The sequence below is a fragment of the Bos javanicus genome, chromosome 14, assembly GCF_032452875.1.
Source record: "Bos javanicus breed banteng chromosome 14, ARS-OSU_banteng_1.0, whole genome shotgun sequence".
Classification (NCBI taxonomy): domain Eukaryota; kingdom Metazoa; phylum Chordata; class Mammalia; order Artiodactyla; family Bovidae; genus Bos; species Bos javanicus.
The window spans coordinates 70,249,856-70,270,628 of record NC_083881.1 but is presented as its reverse complement, the minus strand read 5'-3'; the positions used below and the strand labels follow the sequence as shown (position 1 = coordinate 70,270,628).

Below are 20,773 nucleotides of genomic sequence, written 5' to 3'. Positions count from 1 at the left end.
AGATGATCTTGTTTTACTTTTTTTTTTTTTAATTTTTTAAAGTTTTCTACATTGAACTTACATCGCTAATATAATCGGCACGGGAAAATGGTTATAAAATTCTAACTATCTAAAAATTTAAACCCTGAAAATTTTTAATTCCTTACCTTTGGACACCTTCTATTTGAACTTTAAGAAAGATCAAAGTACTACAACAATTTAGCTTAACAAATGTCCTGGGAAATAAAGATAGAAAATAGTGTTTATTAAGGATCATCCCTGGTGGCTCAGACGCTAAAAAAAAGAATCTGCCTGCTGTTTGGGAGGCCTGGGTTCGATCCCTGAGTTGGGAAGATCCCCTGGAGAAGGGCATGGCTACCCACTCCAGTTTTCTTGCCTGGAGAATCCCATGGACAGAGGACCCTGGCGGGCTACAGTCCATGGGGTCTCAAAGAGGTGGACACGACTGAGCGACTAAGCACAGCACAGCACATAGGGTAGATCAGTGGAGGGACCTTTACAGACAGAATGGCAGAGGCCCAGAAGGTGTACTCTTGAGTCAGCGAGTCTGGGTCAGAAACTCAGCACAGCCTTTCGTTAGCTGTGTGGCCACGTGGGTACTACTTAATCTCTCTCTGTGCCTCAGTTTACTCGAATGAAAAATACATAGCAATTGCTCAATAGTGAGCGAACACTTTTACGAGTTTCTCACAGTCATAACGAATTAGGAAATGTTACTCTTACTTTATACATGAGGAAACTGAAGTCCAAAGTTAAGCCATTCACCTTAAGACACAGCTAGGAAGTGATACTGCCCTGTTGCCAACCAGATCTGTCAGAAGCCAAAGTTCAAAGAACTTTCCTCTCTCTGCTCTACTCTGTACTGTGTGATAGCCCAAGAGAGGCAGATACAGGCATAGAGATGTGCGTGTTGTTAGCGCATGCTGTGTAAATGAGACCAATTGTCCCAAGGCTACAGCTATTTTAAGAAAGAGCTAGGACGGAAACCCTTCAGGACAGTTAGATCTGTAAATTCTGTGAATGTTTAGAAATGAGCTTTTGCAATAGAATTAGTCTGGTCTATGTGTCCAAACATCATTTTAGAATTGGCTCCTTGTCAAACACAAACAAGACATTTTTTCTACGGCTTTAGACTACTTACATGGTTTGGAAACATACGGAAACAAATAACAAGCCCAGGTTCTAGCATACTACAAATATATTTAAAATGAATAAATTGGTATTATTAAATCTAACTAGTCATTTTTTTATATTAGTAAAATGAACACGATCAGCTATCAACCAATATTTGCTTAAGAGAAGTAGCATTTGGGGATCTTTCTCCTCAGAACCCTCAGCATCAAGATCTTTTAAACGTTGGTCCCCAGTTGCTCTTCTGGCCTTATCTCCCACACCCGCCGCACCCAGGAATGCCGCGAGCACTCCGTGGACTTTGCACCCAGCTTCCCTGTCTCCACGCTTCGGCACTGGCTGTTCTTCCCACCCAGCAAAGGGCCCCACCCAGGGTAAATGACAATTGATATTTGCTGAATCAAGCTGGATTGAGATTATGTGTTCTCATTTTTCCTTACATACCTGACCATCTAGAGCCAATTTATTTATTTTAAAATCACTGAATTTAACAATTCTATTATGTGCCAGATACTGGGCTAAAATCTGGGAAAACAAAATAAGGGGTATAGCATCAGCCTCATGGAGCTAGAAATTACGTCCTTCATGCAATCTCTCTTTTTTCCAGCCAGAAGCTCTCTCAAAGCCCCTCCTCCTGCTGCTGCTGCTGCTGCTGCTAAGTCGCTTCAGTCGGGTCCGACTCTGTGCGACTCCATAGACGGCAGCCCACCAGGCTCCCCCATCCCTGGGATTCTCCAGGTAAGAACACTGGAGTGGGTTGCCATTTCCTTCTCCAATGCATGAAAGTGAAAAGGGAAAGGGAAGTCACTCAGTCACGTCCGACTCTTAGAGACCCCATGGACTGCAGCCTACCAGGCTCCTCTGTCCATGGGATTTTCCAGGCAAGAGTACTGGAGTGGGGTGCCACTGCCTTCTCAAAGCCCCTCCTACCTGCATTTTATTTTTTATCGCTTATTTACATGTCTGTGTTGCTGCCTCTACTAGAAAACAAAATCCTTCAAAGCAGAGGCCTTATTTTAAAATTATATATTTTTAACCTCTCCCAGCTCTTCATACTATGGCTTGCATATATTACACTCTCAACAGATGTTTATTAAATTCTGAAACATTTGTGATTGTCTAACATTGGTATCGGAGAAGGCAATGGCACCCCACTCCAGTACTCTTGCCTGGAAAATCCCATGGACGGAGGAGCCTGGTAGGCTGCAGTCCATAGGGTTTTGAAGAGTCAGACACGACTGAGCGACTTCACTTTCACTTTTCACTTTCATGCATTGGAGAAGGAAATGGCAACCCACTCCAGTGTTCTTGCCTGGAGAATCCCAGGGACGGGGAGCCTGGTGGGCTGCCGTCTATGGGGTCACACAGAGTCGGACACGACTGAAGCAACGCAGCAGCAGCAGCAACATTGGTATTCTATGAATTTCTCCAATTAGTAAGAGCTTTCAGAATAAACAGAAAACATTAAAGGAAACTAACAAGATCTAAAGATTTATTTTGATGCACAGTAATACATTTTTATTGTTGATGATAAGGATTATTTCTCTTTTAAATACACAAACAAATTTCTTCTCAGTAAATTGGTTAAGAACTGATCGATATATACCATCTGCACTTGAAATGATTTCTTAGCACTTCCAAGCTTCCAAAGACATGTAAGTTGAATGGCAGAAAAGCAAATTAAAATAAATGCCTTATTTTAGCTAGATGCTCAAACAGGCCACCGTTTGAGGTGCTTAATGAAACCTAAAAAGTAAACAAAGCATTAAACTCATCCTTTATTTTGTTATTTACATTTGGTTTCACCCCTCACAGAAAGGTTTCCAGTGGGAAACAGAAGTAATTGCTTTCCGTTCCCATGCCTAGGGTCTCGTGATTTCTTTGTGGATGAATCAGCCACACAATGCAATTGTTAGATTGGCTGGTTTGGACCCTGGCTCCTCCACCGACTCGCCTCTGTAAAGCGAGGATAATAGTATCTACTTTGGGGACCTCAATAAGTGAATATTTTGAACAGTTAATATTTTTTGTCAAATAAAATTTCCTTCTGCCACCCAAGTTTATTAGTCAGAACTTTAAATGTTGTCCTACAAGACAGTTCCTGTCACAATTCCCAGCTTTCGATGGCCCTGGTCACAAGGATACTCGAGACGCAGCCTTCACAACAACACCCTCACGGCCAAAAGAAGCGGCCAAGTAAAGCCTTTGTCTGAATGATCCAAGGCAAGGTACCCCACTGCTAGGATTATGCCAGAGGAGGACTCCGTCCTCACAAACAAGTCTCGCCTATCTTTCTTCTTCACACAGACATAATTTCACTAATGAATATTACATCCTGGCTGGAGGGAAACCATGGTTTGTAACTGAAATTGCCTAAAACCACCAAGCCATACACACTTGGTAGACTACTTCACCAACCCTACTTGGCAAAGGATTGGAGTAGATTTCCAGATAATTCAGTGATGTTTTGTCTGAACTATCTGAAACAGTTGATCCAACCCTCTGCTAGGAATTTTTGCTGTCAGAGTTTCCCTCAGGCACAAAGACTAAATTCACACAGTTTCTATGCAACTATCTAAGAGGCCAAGTACATCCTTAGCAACAGAGGTCAGAGGTCTGGGAGAGTTTTGAAAAGTCACCACCAGTTGCTTTAACCGTAAACAATTTACAAACGCGGAATCAGGTCTGCTGGCCTTGACAATTAGGGCTGACGGCTTCGTTTAACTTACCACAGCCCAGAAAACACTGAAACCCCTCCATGTCCTGAATCTGTGTCCAGCCAGGATAACGACACAAAGGCAGCTAACATTTCCTGGAAGCCCTTTGTCTCAGCACATGCTGAGACTTTTATATAATTATTGATTTTTCGTAAGAACCCTATGAAGCAGACGCTGTTAAAATTTATCTCTTAAAGGGGCTTCCCTGGTGGATCAGCAGTAAAGAACCCACCTGCCAATGCAGGAGACATGGGTTCGATCCCTGATCTGGGAACATCCCACCTGCCTGTCTTGGAGCAACTAAGCCCATGTGTCGCAACTACTGGGTCTGTGCTCTAGACCCGGGAGCCACGACTACCGAGTCCAGGCCCTAGAGCCTGTGCTCCGCAACAAAGAAGCCCCTGCCATGAGAAGCCCGTGCACCACAACTAGAGAAAAGTCCGCACAGCAATAAGACCCAGCACAGCCGAAAATAAATATGAAATTATTTTTTAATGTAAAAAAATTTACCTCATAAAGATCAAAAATCAAAGAAGTCACAAGACACTGGTCCAAGATCACACCGTCTGGCTAACTTCACACCTATGCGCTCATTCATATATTAGTCTCTCTGAAAGCACGAACATCCTTACAAATAAGACTCCTGGTGTCACTGAGTCGGTTACGTATCTTGCTAAAATTTCAAAAAGTTTTGTTTTTCGCTCCATGGCGGCGCTTCCTCCTCAGACACTAACATGTGTCCGCCTTCTCAGAGGACCATCAGCCTTGGAGATCCAGCTCCTACCACACAACTATTTCTCTATCGTGCCCTCTCCTCATTCACTCTCTGACCTTCACCCCCCTAGTTTCTTAGTTTTCAGTCGAGCTGAGTGTGATGGGTTGAAGACTGCCCCTTGCCTCAAAATTCATGTTGGAGTCCTGACTGCCAAGTACCTCAGAATGTGATCTGACTCGGAGACTCAAGTCTTCACAGAGGTAATGCGGTTAGAATGAAGTCGTCAGGGTGAGTCTGCTCCAATATGACCGGTGTCCTCATCAAAAGGGGGAACTTGGCCACAGAGACACACGTAGAGGAAAGACAATATGAAGGGCCACAGGGAAAGACAAGCCAAGGCGAGAGGCTGCAGATCTCATTGTCTGCAGGAGTCACCCCCTCAGGCACTTTGATTTTGGACTTCAGGCCTCTAGAGCTGTGAGACAATAAATTTCTGTTGCTTGAGCCACTCTATCTGTGGTACTTTGTTATAGCATCCCTACCAAACTAATACATCAAGGGGCCCTAGTTTTGACTGACAAAGGCACTGCCATCCTAAGACAGAGGTGGCCTCAGATGGAGCCTCATCCAGTTACTATATAGGCAGTGGCCACTGCATCCCAGGGGCTCCACTCCAAGCTGATTGAGTCTCCTGCTGGGCTCCAGTGCCTCCAAGAGGTATTTTTAGACTCCCCTGTCGTTTCCCCATTTATCTGAGTAAGGACGAGGAATTTCTAGGTCCCAGGTCTCCAAACCTGCAAGTAAATCAATACACAAGCATTGATTTTCTTCCCCCTCTTACAAAAAGCTAAGTGATAGGCAAACCTTAAATCAAGTCAGCCATACTCATCCTTTTTGTTTAAAAAAAGAAAAGTTAAAGGCTTTGAATTAAAGTAATTCACCATGCTCTAAGGCTGGACAATGCATTTCCAAAGAACAATAAAGGTACAGAAGGAGAGGGCTGCAAAATTTGCTCTCCAGTATCAGAGGTGATGTGGCCAAGGAAAGAATGTGACTAGAATTCATAACACCATCAGGACCAAATAATAGAGCCAAATATTCTGTGAGCCATTTAATTCACCTCTGCATTGTATATTGCTAAGAGCAGCATAAATTGGACAGCAAGGCCAGATATGAATAAAAATCAGATTAAAAGCTTGCTCACATTGTTCATCAAGTAATGTTCAGATCAATCATGCCCATCTTTGTGGTCTTCTTGCTCACAAATCTCTGGCACCCATTATATCACTTAAGGTTTAGAAAAAACCACAAGAGGATCTGACCAATTTGCATTCTTGGCAAATTAAGGACCAAATTAAAGCAGCTAATAATAAGCTAGAAACAAACAGGAAGGTGTAAAATCTGGGCTGCTGCCTTCCACTTCATGCTGATTAGAAAGGAGGAAGGAAGGTCCAAAGAAGGAAAAGGAAGGGTGGCTTGCCCTCTCCCCACCCAATGCACACATAAAGGCAGGCACTTTGTTCTCGCACTGAATTTTGCAATTGAAATATGCCCATCTTTCAGCATACGAAAATCTGTATTTACACGTATGCAAAATTGAGGGTGATTTTTTTACTTAATCAGTAGGTGAATAATTGGTTATACAGTCTTATGAGAGGGTAGAGGGCTCCTCTTAAAATATGTTAAATTTCTCTGATTGACTTAAATACAAATTTTAAACCTAATTATTAAAGAAAGTAATAATGAGTTCTAAGGACTATTTCAGGAAGTGTGCTCATACTTACCTCCACCCAGCACTCCCCCCAGAGTGAGCTAGGAAAAGGGCAGCTGGGGTGAGGAGATCAGAGGGAAGGGAGGCCCTTGCATGGGGTCACAGATGGCGACTCACCCCCATGGTACTTGGATGACTTAAGCAGATTGGCAGTAAGGACGACAGTGTTGAGTTCTCTAAGGTGTTTCGGTTTCCACCTCAGAAACCTGAGGCAGAGATAGGACTTCTTTCCTCCATATCTAGCACAACAACATCACAAGGGTCTTTTCTAGCCTAAAAGGAGGACTGTTGTCATTGTGTAGTTGCTCAGTGGTGTCTGACTCTTGTGACCCCATGGACTGTAGCCCACCAGGCTCCTCTGTCCATGGAATTCTCCAGGCAAGAATACTGGAGTGGGTTGCCATTTCCTTCTCCAGGGGATCTTCCCAACCCAGGGATTGAACCTGGCTCTCCTATGCTGCAGGGGGTCTCCTACATTGCAGGCAGATTCTTTACTGACTGAGCCACCAAAAGGAGAGTAGAAATCAATATTTCTCAAAAGAGCATCTTAATTATTTTTGACAAAGTGTTTCTTCATGCTTTATACAACATTTCTTTGTGTATTAAGAAGTGCACAGGTGAATACTTTGTCAAGATAATACATTCTGGCCTTAGAAATTCAATATGAGGTAAATCTAAATTAGATCCCATCCCATATGATTTAAGGGCTTCCCTGGTGGATAGACAGTAAAGAATCTGCCTGCATTGCAGGAGACCCAGGTTCGATCCCTGGGTCAGGAAGATCCCCTGAAGAAGGGAATGGCAACCCACTCCAGTACTCTTGCCTGGAGAATTCCAAGGACAGAGGAGCCTGGCAGGCTATAGTCCATGGGGTCGCAGAGTCGGACATGAGTGAGTGACTAACACTTTAACTTTCACATATGGTTTAAACCCTGAGATTTAAACAAAACAAAAGACTTGCTACAATACTAGCTCATGTACGAGGTGACCTTCAGACAAGGCCTCTAAAAACAAAAATGTGCAGTCCTCCTCAAGTGTGGCAGGCTAACTTTCTGATTCTGTAATTAAGTTGTAATTGACAACTGGGATGGGCAAGAGAATAAGGGGAAAATAAATTTAATTCTATCTTCGTAAAGGGTGCTTTACCACTATGAAAACTCACTCATGAGTTGGTTTTTTATAATTGTAACCTTTAAAAAGAAAAAAAAAGCTAGCATTTAGTGAACATTTACTAAGTTATGTACTTTGGATGACTTATTTCATTTAGTTTCACAACGTTCCCATAAGGCAGGACCTGATGTCATCTTACAGGGCAGAACAGCTCAGGGAGGTTGAGGAAGGAGCATCAGTCTGATCGAAGAGACCAAGCATGGAACCCTCTGCGTGAGGAAGATGTGCTCATCCTGAGTTTAACATTCCCTAAGGGCACAAGTCTACCTTTCCGATTTCTCTGCCTCTCACTCATAAACACAAGTCCTATGCTTTAAAATAATTAAAATGCAGTAAGAAATCATTGATTCAGAATATCATGGATGAGAGAATTCAATGTCGGTCTTACAGAATATTAAGACAAATTAGGTTTTATTTGTGTCACATACACAATAACCATGGACAGCTTGGTCTGTTACACACGCGTAAGTGAAAAGCTCAGCTTGAGTGTACAAGAGTTTAAACCTCAACCACTGGGTGAGTATCTGCTTTTGCTAACTTAACACTTCTTATACCTAAATAAACACCCTTGTTTGTTCTCACAAGTAACAACTAGGTAGATTGATATTCCCCTAACAAACTTCAGTACCTCTTTTCTTGTTTAATCACGCAGGAGAACACAGAACAACTACCCCTGCTAAATTCGACACCAGGGATTTCTGAAGGAATACAACTTCATGCTAACAAATAAACCTGTATGTCTCTACCTGTGTAAACTAACAGCCATAAAGGCACTTGTCAGCCTTCAGAGAAAGGAGCACAGCGGTGTTCAGCTTTCCTCCTGAGCAGAGTCACCTCTCTTGATCAGGAAGAAAAGGGGGACCCCACTCTCCTTTCCAGAGAGTTCCTTTGACAAACAAACAGGAAGTCGAGTTGTTGCCGGGGTATATTTTGCCTTTTTATGAAAGAAGGGAAGAGGTACTGGAAATGCAATCTTCATCCTGAACGACAGCAATGACTTTTCCCAGGGGACATCTTAGCAAGTCTCAGAGGATACCACACCCCCTTCTCACCCAAGATATATGTGAAAAATCAAACGTGCTTTAAAATGCTTCATTTGAAAAAAAGCAAAACTCAAGTGTTTTCTCATTATCTCATATTTTGGGACCCCACTTCTTTGGCATAGAATCAGTTTCTCCCTTGCATACTGGTAGATGTAGTTACTGCAACATTACTGTTGGTTTCTTTCCCTAGGGATTGAAAGAGCAACTTCTCAGTCTGACCTGCATCACCTACTTAAAAGGTAGAGTCAACATCTTTTCTCATGGAAAATAGTTAACATTCATTAAACATCTATTGGGTGCCAAACTATGTACTGAGTTCTTGACATGCTGATCTAATTTTTAACTTATTCTCATAACTACTTGGTGAGGCAGGTATCTCCATTCTGTAGGTGAGAAATTTAAGGTACAGGGAGCTTAAGCAATCTGCTCAGTGTCCGCTGGCTGGTAAATGATGAAACTGGCCTAACCCATCTGCCCAACCCTGAAGACTCATAAACTATATACTCTACAGTCCATGATAAACCCTCACTCAGCAAAACTCATTTCATTTCCTGGTGAGGGGTGAATGCCATCCATTTTCCATGTCATCGAAACATATGCTTTCTTCTTCTTTCAAGTTATTCCTCTCTTGCTATCTGAGTTTTTGAAGAAACAGAAAGACAAGAAAATGTTAGAGAATGCATTGCCCGTCTGCTGCTTGGCGTCTGCCAGCCCAGAGGGCATCTGTTTCAAAGTCACTCACAATGAATAAAAAACTGGGACAAAGACAGGGACTGGACCTTTGAAGATACTGACAAGCTGTACATGTCTTGATATCTCAAAATAATCACTCGTTAGCTGATATTACACCCATCGATGTGGCCGAAAGAAGGACCAGAACCTGACCGATACACACACCAACCTTGCTTTCCCAATTGGGAAGGCAGATCTGTCTCTCTGTTTTCAATTCCTATTCCACTACTTTTAACAAAGGACTTTTTTTCCTCCTATGCATTTCCTTTTCTCTGCTCTGTCCCAGGCAGTCCTATGAATCCTAAATTGAATCTCGCTCTCTAAGAAGTAAATAAAATGCACAGTTTTTAAAGATCACCCCTGAGAAATGACACTTTGTGAAAATGAGATTCTGGCCCTGATTTCTAGAGTATGAGAGTCCCAGGTCCTCTCAGGGCTGGGCACTTTTTTATATTTTAATTGAAAAGAATGGGTGTGATCCACACGTAAACATCCAAAGCATTATGCTTTCCTTTAATTCTACTCCCAAGCTTGACTTAACCCAAACCACTTCATGAAATGGATTTATAGAAGATATAGACTAATCAAAAGAACCTGCAAAAGAAATTATGCTCCAGAAGCATAACTTATTACACTAGGAATTAACTTTTTTTCCCAGCAAATGCTACCCAGCACCCCTCAAGGAATACTTTTATCCAGCAACTTAAGTAAGGCCCTTCGCCATCTATTCTGCTCTCCTTAAAGAAATACATTATCAGCATAGTTAAGACATACCAAAGCTTACCTTTCTGTAAGTAACAAAAATGGTGGTTAAAGGTTATTTTCTTCCATTCAGCTGCTGGGACCCTTGCTGGGACTGGAGTGTCTTCCCCAGAGGCCACACCCAGTGCACGGCTCTGCTTCCCCAGCCTCTCCCTTCCCCTTCAGTCAAACATTAACCATCGACTGGTTTTATTGATTTTCATCAGATGTCATAAATGGAATCGTAATCCAGGAAAGAAATGTGTTTGTACCAAAAGCGGTTCGTTCACATCTAATACATCTCAGAACAAGTTTCTGAATATCAGAATGTAGGTTAAATAAAATAGAAGACAAGAGGAAGTTAGCATGGAAAAACTTTCTGTGTATTCAACTGTCTGTAGAGTGTAAGTTCCCTGACATCTCTGAGTTTCCTCCATATTTTGCTCTCCCAACCCTTGTGCACTTAGTCCCTCAGTCGTTTTCAACTCTTGGAGACTCCGTGGACTGTAGCCCCCCAGGCTCCTCTGTCCATGGGATTTCTCAGGTAAGAATACTGGAGGGGGTTGCCATGTCCTTCTCCAGGGGATCTTCCTGACTCAAGGATTGAACTCACACCTCCTGTGTCTCCTGCATTGTAGGTAGATTCTTTACCCAGTGAGCCAGAGAGGAAGTCCTCTTTCCCACCACTTGGCACAGAAGAATAATTAACAGATATTTGTGTAGATTCCATCTTAAACACAGACCAGTACAGGATGTCATGTCTGAGCAATGACTCAGTTCACTGATAACCAGGCACAAGAGACGGGGGAAATGATTCAGATGGTGCAACCCAGGGTGCAATCTGACAGCACCCGCTTCTGAAGCCCAAGGGTCCTCTTAAAGTCTGCATGAAACAGCCAGCAGTACCCTTCCCCCAAAACACAAATCAAGTCCTTTTTCTCACTCTCTGAGATTGGACTTACTAAGAACAAGTTACCACTTTTTCCACTCAAAATGAGGTTTCCAATTAAACAATAAAAGCCTATGGCCTTTTCCAAAGTCAAGGGCTCTTTTTGATGGATTCCTCATTCCCACCCCTCAGTCACTCTGGAAACCTACACTAAAGATGTGGATCAAGGTCGCTTTTATGTCAAATGTGATAGTCATTCTGATACTCATTTCTGGGCCGCTCCTGAGCTGCATTGCGTTCTCCATCTGTCTCTAGTGTGCATCTGGTACAGTCAAAGCACAAGAGCACAGCCCACTGTCTAGATGGGCTTCTTCCTTCTTGATCCCCTTGAGAAGACTAAGCCTCACTTGTCTTGGGGACCCTGAAGTGAAATCACCTGGTTGTGGGTCAGCAGTCAGCATGCTCGGTGGACCGGCAGGCCCAGCAAGGATCCTTCTTCCTTTGTTTCACAACATAGCTACATTTAGAAAAATGAGGTCAGTGAGGCTAAGCAACTCTCACATTCTTAACACCTCTGCCCTCCCGTGAACCAAATCAAATGACCTTGTTCCACAAGATCAAAGAACTTTCACTTGTGTGTTTTACTTCCTGAATCAATGACAAAAATTTCAAGGTGTTGCTCAGACTTTGCTTCTTCTTCAGAAACTTGTGGTACTTTTTAATAATGTATGCAAAAAGTACGTTTAAATCTATAAGCTTTTCTTCAAAAGAATGTGTATATATGTACCACTTTTAATCACTGATTCTTAGCAATGATCAAAATTATAGAATCAGGACTCCAGCCTTGGTCTGTCTGATTCAAAGCCTAACCTATTCACCACCACAGCTGTTGAATTTGCCAATTTGTTTTTCTTCTGGTTCCATTTAGGAAGAAATCCATTTGTGTGACCCAGTTCCTGATGGGAGATAGCCAGGTTCCTAAAGTGGGCTTCCCTTTATATATTTTATGTTCTAGGTTCCTAGCTTCTCAAGTCCGGAGAAGGCAATGGCACCCCACTCCAGTACTCTTGCCTGGAAAATCCCATGGATGGAGGAACCTGGTAGGCTGAGAGTCGGACACGACTGAGTGACTTCACTTTCACTTTTCACTTTCATGCATTGGAGAAGGAAATGGCAACCCACTCCAGTGTTCTTGCCTGGAGAATCCCAGAGACGGGGGAGCCTGGTGGGCTGCCGTCTATGGGGTCGCACAGAGTCGGACACAATTGAAGCGACTTAGCAGCAGCAGTAGCAGCAGCAGCTTCTCAAGTCAGATTGATTAAATTCTAAAAAGGCCAAAACCACCCATCAGAGAAATTAACAGGTAATTACATCTCTGTATTATAAAGGCTTCTCTTGTGCTCTCCATGATAATTGGTTAGCATAGTTTTCAGAGCTGTGTGTTCACCATTCATACATTAAATTTAAATTTATAAGTTATAAAATTATCTGGGTTTACAATTCTAGATTAAAGTCATCTGGATTTATAATTCTAGATTAAATTCTGCCCTGTGTTTCAGGGTGAACACCTTTGCATTTTAGGAACCCATTCTTATGTAAAAATGAGGCATTTCCAGTTCAATAGTTTAACACTGACAGTAATAATAAGAAAATTTTAATCGATCAGATCAGATCAGATCAGTTGCTCAGTCGTGTCCGACTCTTTGCAACCCCATGAATCGCAGCATGCCAGGCCTCCCTGTCCATCACCAACTCCCGGAGTTCACTCAGACTCACGTCCATCGAGTCAGTGATGCCATCCAGCCATCTCATCCTCTGTCATCCCCTTCTCCTCCTGCCCCCAATCCCTCCCAGGATCAGAGTCTTTTCCAATGAGTCAACTCTTCACATGAGGTGGCCAAAGTACTGGAGTTTCAGCTTTAGTATCATTCCTTCCAAAGAAATCCCAGGGCTGATCTCCTTCAGAATGGACTGGTTGGATCTCCTTGCAGTCCAAGGGACTTTCAAGAGTCTTCTCCAACACCACAGTTCAAAAGCATCAATTCTTCGGTGCTCAGCCTTCTTCACAGTCCAACTCTCACATCCGTACATGACCACAGGAAAAACCATAGCCTTGACTAGTCGAATCTTTGTTGGCAAAGTAATGTCTCTGCTTTTGAATATGCTATCTAGGTTGGTGATAAAGATTACTAATTCCTTTTATCAGAGCAAAGTAGATATAAATTGTTTATATGATGGAAACAAGTGAACAACTGGAAAAGTTAGGATAAATACTTCTGACTAACAGCTTCATGGTATTAGAACATATTAACAATTAATATTAATAGTGTTTTTTTTAGCAGCAGCAGCAGCAACCATTCCTCCAACATTAGCCATAGAAAATATATAAGCAGTGTTTGATCTATGGACTGTGCTACTTAGCTAGTTAGCAAGGAATAAAGTTTGGATAGCCTCCCAGACAAAAGCTTGATGAAGAGTAACTAGCCTCAATTGAAATGAATAAACTTAAATTAAAAAAAAAAGCTTGATGAAAATTGGAAATGGTTCTTAAATTTCAAAGAATGTTACATTTCTAATATTCTTATTATTTAAAGCTCAAAATAAATTTATGAATGCTAAGTTTTTCCATTTTTCATTTGCTTGCACTTTAACTTGGACTTTATTTGCATTACATATCATGCATTTTAAGAACATTTTATCATGCATCTATCAACATAGAGCCTCATCTAATAGGAGTTATATAATACATATACATAATAATACTTTTAATTACTTAATATCTGTCTTACCCATGTTACTGGTGGCAGAAACTGTCTTCCATTAGCACTGAATAAATTCTTATTATTTTATTTGTTTGTTTTTTGACCAAGCCATGCAGTTTGCAGGATCTTAGTTCCCAGACCAAGGACTGAACCTGGGCCCTCAGCAGTGGGAGTGCAATGGCCTAACCACTAGCCCACCAGGAAATTCTCAGTAAATACTTTTTAGAATTAAACTCTTTTGAGTTATTTAATTCAATAACTCCAAATAGTCAGGATTGCATGCAGGCCCAACCAAGGCTAATGGGAACCCAGATACGTGAATGATTTTGGATCCTCTCAAGGCTATGTTTTACATCTTTTATTCCACATTTATTTAGTGGAATGACATGAAACTAATTTTCTGCTGGTGAATGTTTTAGACCAAAGCAGAATTTTCTCTAATTCCTTTCACCGGCCAAGGCAGTGTCCATTTTCTGATAAATGTAAGCAACATAGCCCCCACTCTTACATTGCCCTTATTCTTGTCCTTGAGTTTGTTTGAATTTGGGCTTTTTATTGTTTTTCATGTTATCGTTTCAGGCAATTTCCCAAACCAGAACACTCTAAGGAATTACTAAGTGATTTAAGACTTAGATATTAAAATAAAACACTAACGCCAAGGAAAAAACACTGAACCATACATAATGAAGTTTCAAAATCTTAGCTATGACCTGTGCTCATCCTAAAAATATTCAAAAAAGACAGTTTGAAGCTAATGAAAAGTTTTTTCCCTGTTTTCAATTTCGACAGAAGTGGATCCGGTTTGCATTTGTTTATTTCAGGAATACTTTAACTCCATCTATAGAGGGTTACTTCTGACAATTGCCTAGGAGGCAATTGGTCCTAATAGGCACTAGGTCCTTAATCTGGCTCCAGTTACCCCATCAGGAAACTTCTGGAGAACCCTATGACTGGAATGGTTAATAACTATCCACATCAGACATAGATTGGACAAATGCTTTCTGGAGCTTTCTGACTATGGGCAGTTTATTAAAACTGGGCCTCCTATGATGAGATCCTGACTCAGGAGATCACAGATGCATCCCAGGGATCAATATTTTTTTAAACCCCTCGGGATTCCTGATGCAAGTAATCACATGGACCCTTCTCTGAGAAACACAGCTTAGTGATTCTGTGCTCTATCTGCAAGTAAATATTCTTTAACAAGGTCTGTCCTTGATAATAATTTTCCCCCACCATTTCTGCAGGACCTGTCTCAGACAACACTGCAGTTGAGTTGATGTCGTCCATGTAGACTGAATCTGGCAAACACAAAGATGCTTATCTTGCCTCAGACATTTTTTTCACAGTCTACTGAACATTTCATTTGACCTCAAATTTTTTTCTTAATTCCAAGAAATTACAATAATCTTGTTGCTTTTCTGAGTCTGATCTCTGTATCTCTTACCAGATTTCACCAGCATTGGTCTCGGCTTACATCCAGTTCAATGCTCAGACTATTGCATCTTATTTCCACCTCCAGTATCCCATGGAAGCTGCATTCACAAAGGCGATAACAACCCCGTTTGATAATCAGAAACGCTGCACTTTACCAGATCTCTCACAACATGTGACACTATCAATAGCCTTCCCTGAACTGCCCTTTATCCTTAGTTTATTTTCAAATACTGTTCTGATTTCTTTTCTACTTCTCGAGCCAGTCTCTGGCAGTCCCATTTGTAGCCTCACCAGACTCCTTGGGTCAATGCCAGGTTATCTCACCTTATCACTCATTCTAGAAGGTTGGATCTGTTCCCATCTGTACAGCAAAGTCTCAAGTCTCTCAGCATAGATTCCCCCCCACCCCCGGCCTGGGTTTCAGTCTTTTTACACCAACCAATTATTGCCAAAGCTCCCTTTATATGTCCCAAATGCACTACAAACTCAACATATCCGAAATTGACCTCACCATTTCACTCTCTCCCAAACTGAATCTCTTGGAACACTACCCCTTCATGTTAGCCTTGGTAGTCACCAAGCCTTAGCCAGGGTGCTGTGATTGATTGGTAATTCCTGCCATGGGTACAAATAGGAGGCTGGCAGTGAATACGCCTGGGAATCACCCACCTTGCCTAGGAAGGACTCCGTGACTTGGACACGAGGGCTCAGTGAACTCTGGATTGCCTTCTCTACTTACGGGTTTCTCATGGGAAAACAAAACATTGGAATTGCCTCTGAAAATGTTGTTCTTAAGAAGTATTTCCTGGAGAAAAATAGTATTTTCAACACATGGTGATGAAATAACTGCATACCCACATGCAAAGGAATGAAGTCAAAACTCCTATATCATACCATCCAGAAAAATGAACTCAGAGTGGATTAAAGACCTGAAATTAGGGACTCTATAAAACTCTTAGAAGAAAACAGTGGTAAATCTGAATGTCTTTGGATTTGGCAATGGTTTCTTAGACATAACAGCAAAAGCACAAACAACAATAGATAAACAAATTGGACTTCATCAAAGTTAAGAATTTGTGCTTCAAAGAGCACTATTAAAAGTGGGGGACTTCCCTGGTGGTCCAGTGGCTAAGGCCCCCCACTCCCAGTGCAAGGGGCCCAAGTTCAGTCCCTGGTCAGGGAATCAGATCCCACATGCCACAACTAAGAGTTTGCGTGCTGCAACTATAATCAGATTCCACGTGCTGCAACATAGACCCAGTGCAGCAAATAAAGAAAAATAATTTTATTTTTTTACAGTGGAAAGGCCACCACAGGATGAGAGTAAACCACATATCTGAGGAGGGAGCTGTAGCTAGAACACATTTTAAAAAAAAACTCTTAGAATTCAAAAATAACTAGATTAAAATCCATCAGAAATAGACAAAGGTTAAGAACAGATATTATTAAAGAAGGTATTCAAATAGCTAACAAACACATGAAAAAATGGTCAACATCATTAGGCATAAACATCATGTAAATCAAATCCACAGTAAGATACTACTTTATACTCATTAAGATAACTATAACAAAAAGGACATATAATAGCAAGTATTGGAGAGTATATAGAGAAATCAGAATCTTTGTATACTCAGTGGGAATGTAAATGATAAAGTCACTTTGGAAAAAAAAAAAATCTGGAAATTTCCTCAAAAACTTAAACCATCTGACTTAGCAATGTCATTCTTAGGTATGTATCTAAGAAAAAAATGACATATGTCCACATAAAAATCGGTGCATGAGTGGTCATGGCAGCATTATGCATAATAACTAAAAGTGAAAACAACGAAATGTCCACTCAACCAACAAACGGATAAACAAAATGTGGTGTATCCAGGTAATAGGGTATTCTTCAGCCACAAAAAGCAATGGAGAGCTGGCATATGCTATAACATAGATGAAGTAAAAGTAGCCAGACAAAAAAGGCCAAACACTGTATGACTCCATTCATGTGAAATGCCCAGAACAGGCAAGTTCATAGAGCTAGAAAGTAGATTCAGGGTTGCCTGAGGTCAGGGAGTGGGTCGATGGGGTTAGAAGTTTATGTTAAAGGATATGGAGTTTCTTTTCGTAGTGATAAAAATATTCTAAAATTGGTTGCAGTGACGGTTGCATGATTCTGTAAATATACTAAAAACAACTATTGAGTTCTGACTTTAAATTGGTAACTTTTACATACATTAATTTTTATTTCAGTAAAGCTGTTACCAAAAAAAGGAAGAGGTAATTCCTGCAGCCAAACTCACCCTGATATGAAATACAAGACACAGGCTTAAACATTTCCAGTTACCTCAAACAAAGAACTTCAGAACAAATTCATTGTGTTCTATTATCATAGATGATTTGAGGGATTTTAATCATGTTAGTCTCACCTAAGTGTATTTGTTTTGCTTATTTTACTTATTATTTGATCTCATCTTCTATGTTTTACTTTTAAAAGTGTATATAAGAACATTTCCATTCTTGAAAGTTCTCTGCCCTGAGCAAAGAAGGAGGGAAAAGAGGACCAGGCGACCACAGGCCTTTCCGTCTCTCTCCTAGCGCTTCAGGTCAGTCAGTTCAGCACTAGAGAAACTCTTTGAATTCACTGCCCCCCAAAAAGGGAAGTCTACTTTCTTTCGACGTGACCAAATCTAGTAACTCGGAAAACAAAAGAGAAATTTTTTTCTCCCTTTGGTCTTCCGGCTCAGGGTAATATTAAGCCTAGGGTCACGTACGCACACAATAATAACGCAGGAGAATTTCTGGAAAAGCTCTCTCTTCTTAAGCCTGAAATTTTCCAGTTGCTACATGAGAAAATCCAGGAATGAAATCTCACACCTGAGATCCACTTTGCTGTTCTTCAGGAGAAGCCTGAAGGAGGAGGAAAGAGGGAAGCCACTGGGGAAAGATTCTTGAGGGTCACCAATGAGTGCTCAGGTTATGCCAGGTCCCCTCACAAAGCATGGGGAGGCCCCAGACCGTCTTTGATTAAACTGTTGGAGTCTCACTCAGTGCCCCTATTTCAAACCCTGTGGTCTTGTCCGGTGAGTCCCAGAGGCAAGGCTCCAAAGAGACTGTTTTACTCCCATATCTTCCCAGTTCTGCTCCTAAGTGTGAGAAGCAAAGGGGATCGCCTAGAACCAGCACTATATCCAATCAGATTGATTTACAAGCCAGAGGTGGCTGTACCTTCTCCAAGTTACCATTTTATATAAAAGCAAACTAATCCCAGTTAACAACACAGGACTTGACTAAAAGTTAACCAAAAACCACCACTCTTTTCTATCCTCTGAGCTTTCCGAAAACAATTAATTTTTAGTACTGAGCTTCTTAACCCTGGCTGCACAGAAGCAAAGTGATTCTAATTGGATTGGCGTTTGATAATCTGACAATAGCCATCTCTATGTTCTCCTTGGTACCAAAGGCTCAGCTGAGCTTGAGACTCACCGATCCAAGGCCTGCCCTTTGTCAGGCACTTTCCTAACTGGTCTCAGCGTATTACCCTCACAACAATGCTGTGAGGTCATTATTTGTATTACTTTGCAAATAAAGAAACCGAGAAAAAAAGAAGATAAAAATAGACTCAGCAAGGCTTGAATCCAGGTGTGAATTAAAAAAAAAAAAAAAAATATATATATATATATATATATATATATATATCAGAGCACTTCATAGCTACCCAGGGCTGAGAGCATTTAATACCCGCAGGGTGCCTCTCCTATGCGGCTCTACTTATCCACCAGGCACCAGAATCAGAGGCAGTTTAGACGCATCAGCTCACAGAACCACAGCCCAAACATCCACACTCCCACCCCGACATCATTCCTACCAGCTGTCCCTTCGCCCCACCTTTTCTGAGAGCTCCTTCCCTGGGAATCCTCCCCTGGCCGCGAAACCTGCCCTGGTGTCATTTCCATTCCCAGATAACACCAACTACTTTACCCCCTAGAGCACGTTCCACCCAGATCTCCTCCCCAGCTGGTATCCTCTTAGACATCCCCCTGACCTTTCTCGGCGTGGAGGGAGAGCATCACCTGGCCGACTTGGATCCAGTCTCTGTCTCAGCTGGTCTGGAGGAAGGTCACCCTGTCTCAGAGCTAATGAGGAAGTGGTTAGCTTTACTGGAGTTCAGCTCAGACCAGCCCAGCCCAGAAGCCAATATTGTTCAAAGAATTAGACACGCGGCCAGGTGCACTTTGCCCCAGCAGTCAATCAATTATCCCTGACTTCCTGGGTTTTTCACATATTGTTCGTTGTTTAGTCACTCAGTCTTGTCTGATTCTTTTGCAACCTCCTGGACGGCAGCAGGCTAGGCTCCTCTGTCCATGGGCTTTTCCATGCAAGAGTACAGAATGGGTTGCCAATTCCTTCTCCAGGGGATCTTCCTGACCCAGGGATCCAACCACCATCTCCTGCTTGGCAGGTGGATTCTTTATCGGTGGGCCACCTGGGAAGCCCCTTCCCCCAATAACTGAACATCCTCTCCATTACTGGAGTATCACATGGCTCCCAGTACAACATTGCCAATGTGCTGACTTTCCTTCTGGAATTTAACAGGGGCCTTGGACTTTGACTTGGACTTGGGCTTCCCTGGTGGCTCAGCTGGTAAAGAATCCGCCTGCAATGCGGGAGACCTGGGGTCGATCCCTGGGTTGGAAAGATCCCCTGGAGAAGGGAAAGGCTGCACACTCCAGGATTCTGGCCTGGAGAATTCCAGGGACTGTATAGTCCCTGAGGTTGCAAAGAGTCTGAGTGAGTTTCACTTTGGACTTTGAAATTAATTTTCTGTCTTTGGAATAGAGGACCCTTTGGTCTTTTTCTTTGTTGATCATGAGGAAAAGACTGGAGGGAGAATTACCACAGAGCCAGTCCCAGGGCTCTCAGGGTCAAGGACACATTTCCTGAGCCTGACACGGGCAATGAGAACTTATTTCTCCCCATTTTTAGTCAGCTCCCTAATGAACTATTAGTCTACTATTCTTTGTGGAGAAGGAAATGGCAACCCACTCCAGTATTCTTGCCTGGAAAATTCTATGGACAGAGGAGCCTGTGGGGAGTCCATGGGGTCACAAAGAGTCGGACACGACTGAGAGACTAACATATGCACACTCTTCTTTGAGTCAGAGTGTTTAAGACCACAGCTTTTGGGGACTGGCAAATTAGGATCTGAATCCCAATTCCAATGCTATTCTTGACTCCTATATTTATCGCCAACAAAGATTTGGAAATCTTAGACTAGACCTTCCATAACTGAACCGCCTACTCTGTGCTCATAACCGCAGTGGCACAATTAAGGGGTTAAAAAAACTAAGGTGCAATAGGGGTGTTTGTAGGGAGCTCTGAACTCTGCTTAAAAATGGTACCAAGATACGTAAGAATATACTGAAGGTAGAAAGAGGAGATTCCAACATCTTCCATTAATTACTTTTCTAAGGAGCCTTTCAACCCTACTCTACCTGCCTTGAGAGTGTTTTGCCATTTGCCTCCCAACCTCATTCAGACCAGGAACCAACAGCAATTAGCCTCATCTACCACAAGCCTGGTGTTGGAGAAGACTCTTGAGAGTCCTGTGGACTGCAAGGAGATTCAACCCGTCCATTCTAAAGGAGATCAGTCCTGGTTGTTCATTGGAAGGACTGATGCT

General features: G+C 42.1%; 1 protein-coding gene across 4 annotated transcripts in view; it reads right to left on the bottom strand.

The window, feature by feature from the left end:
- The window catches only part of CDH17 (cadherin 17), an 88,946-nt gene extending 69,673 nt beyond the window's left edge, over nt 1-19,273 (bottom strand). For 2 of the 4 annotated variants that reach the window (XM_061439361.1, XM_061439364.1), the window contains exon 1: nt 19,136-19,244. The gene's annotated coding sequence lies outside the window, so the exon portion shown is untranslated. Of the gene's footprint in view, nt 1-10,063; nt 10,170-19,135 lie in introns of those variants that run through there. The other 2 variants (XM_061439362.1, XM_061439363.1) reach the window with 2 other exon arrangements.
- Nucleotides 19,274-20,773: the final 1,500 nt, after the last annotated feature.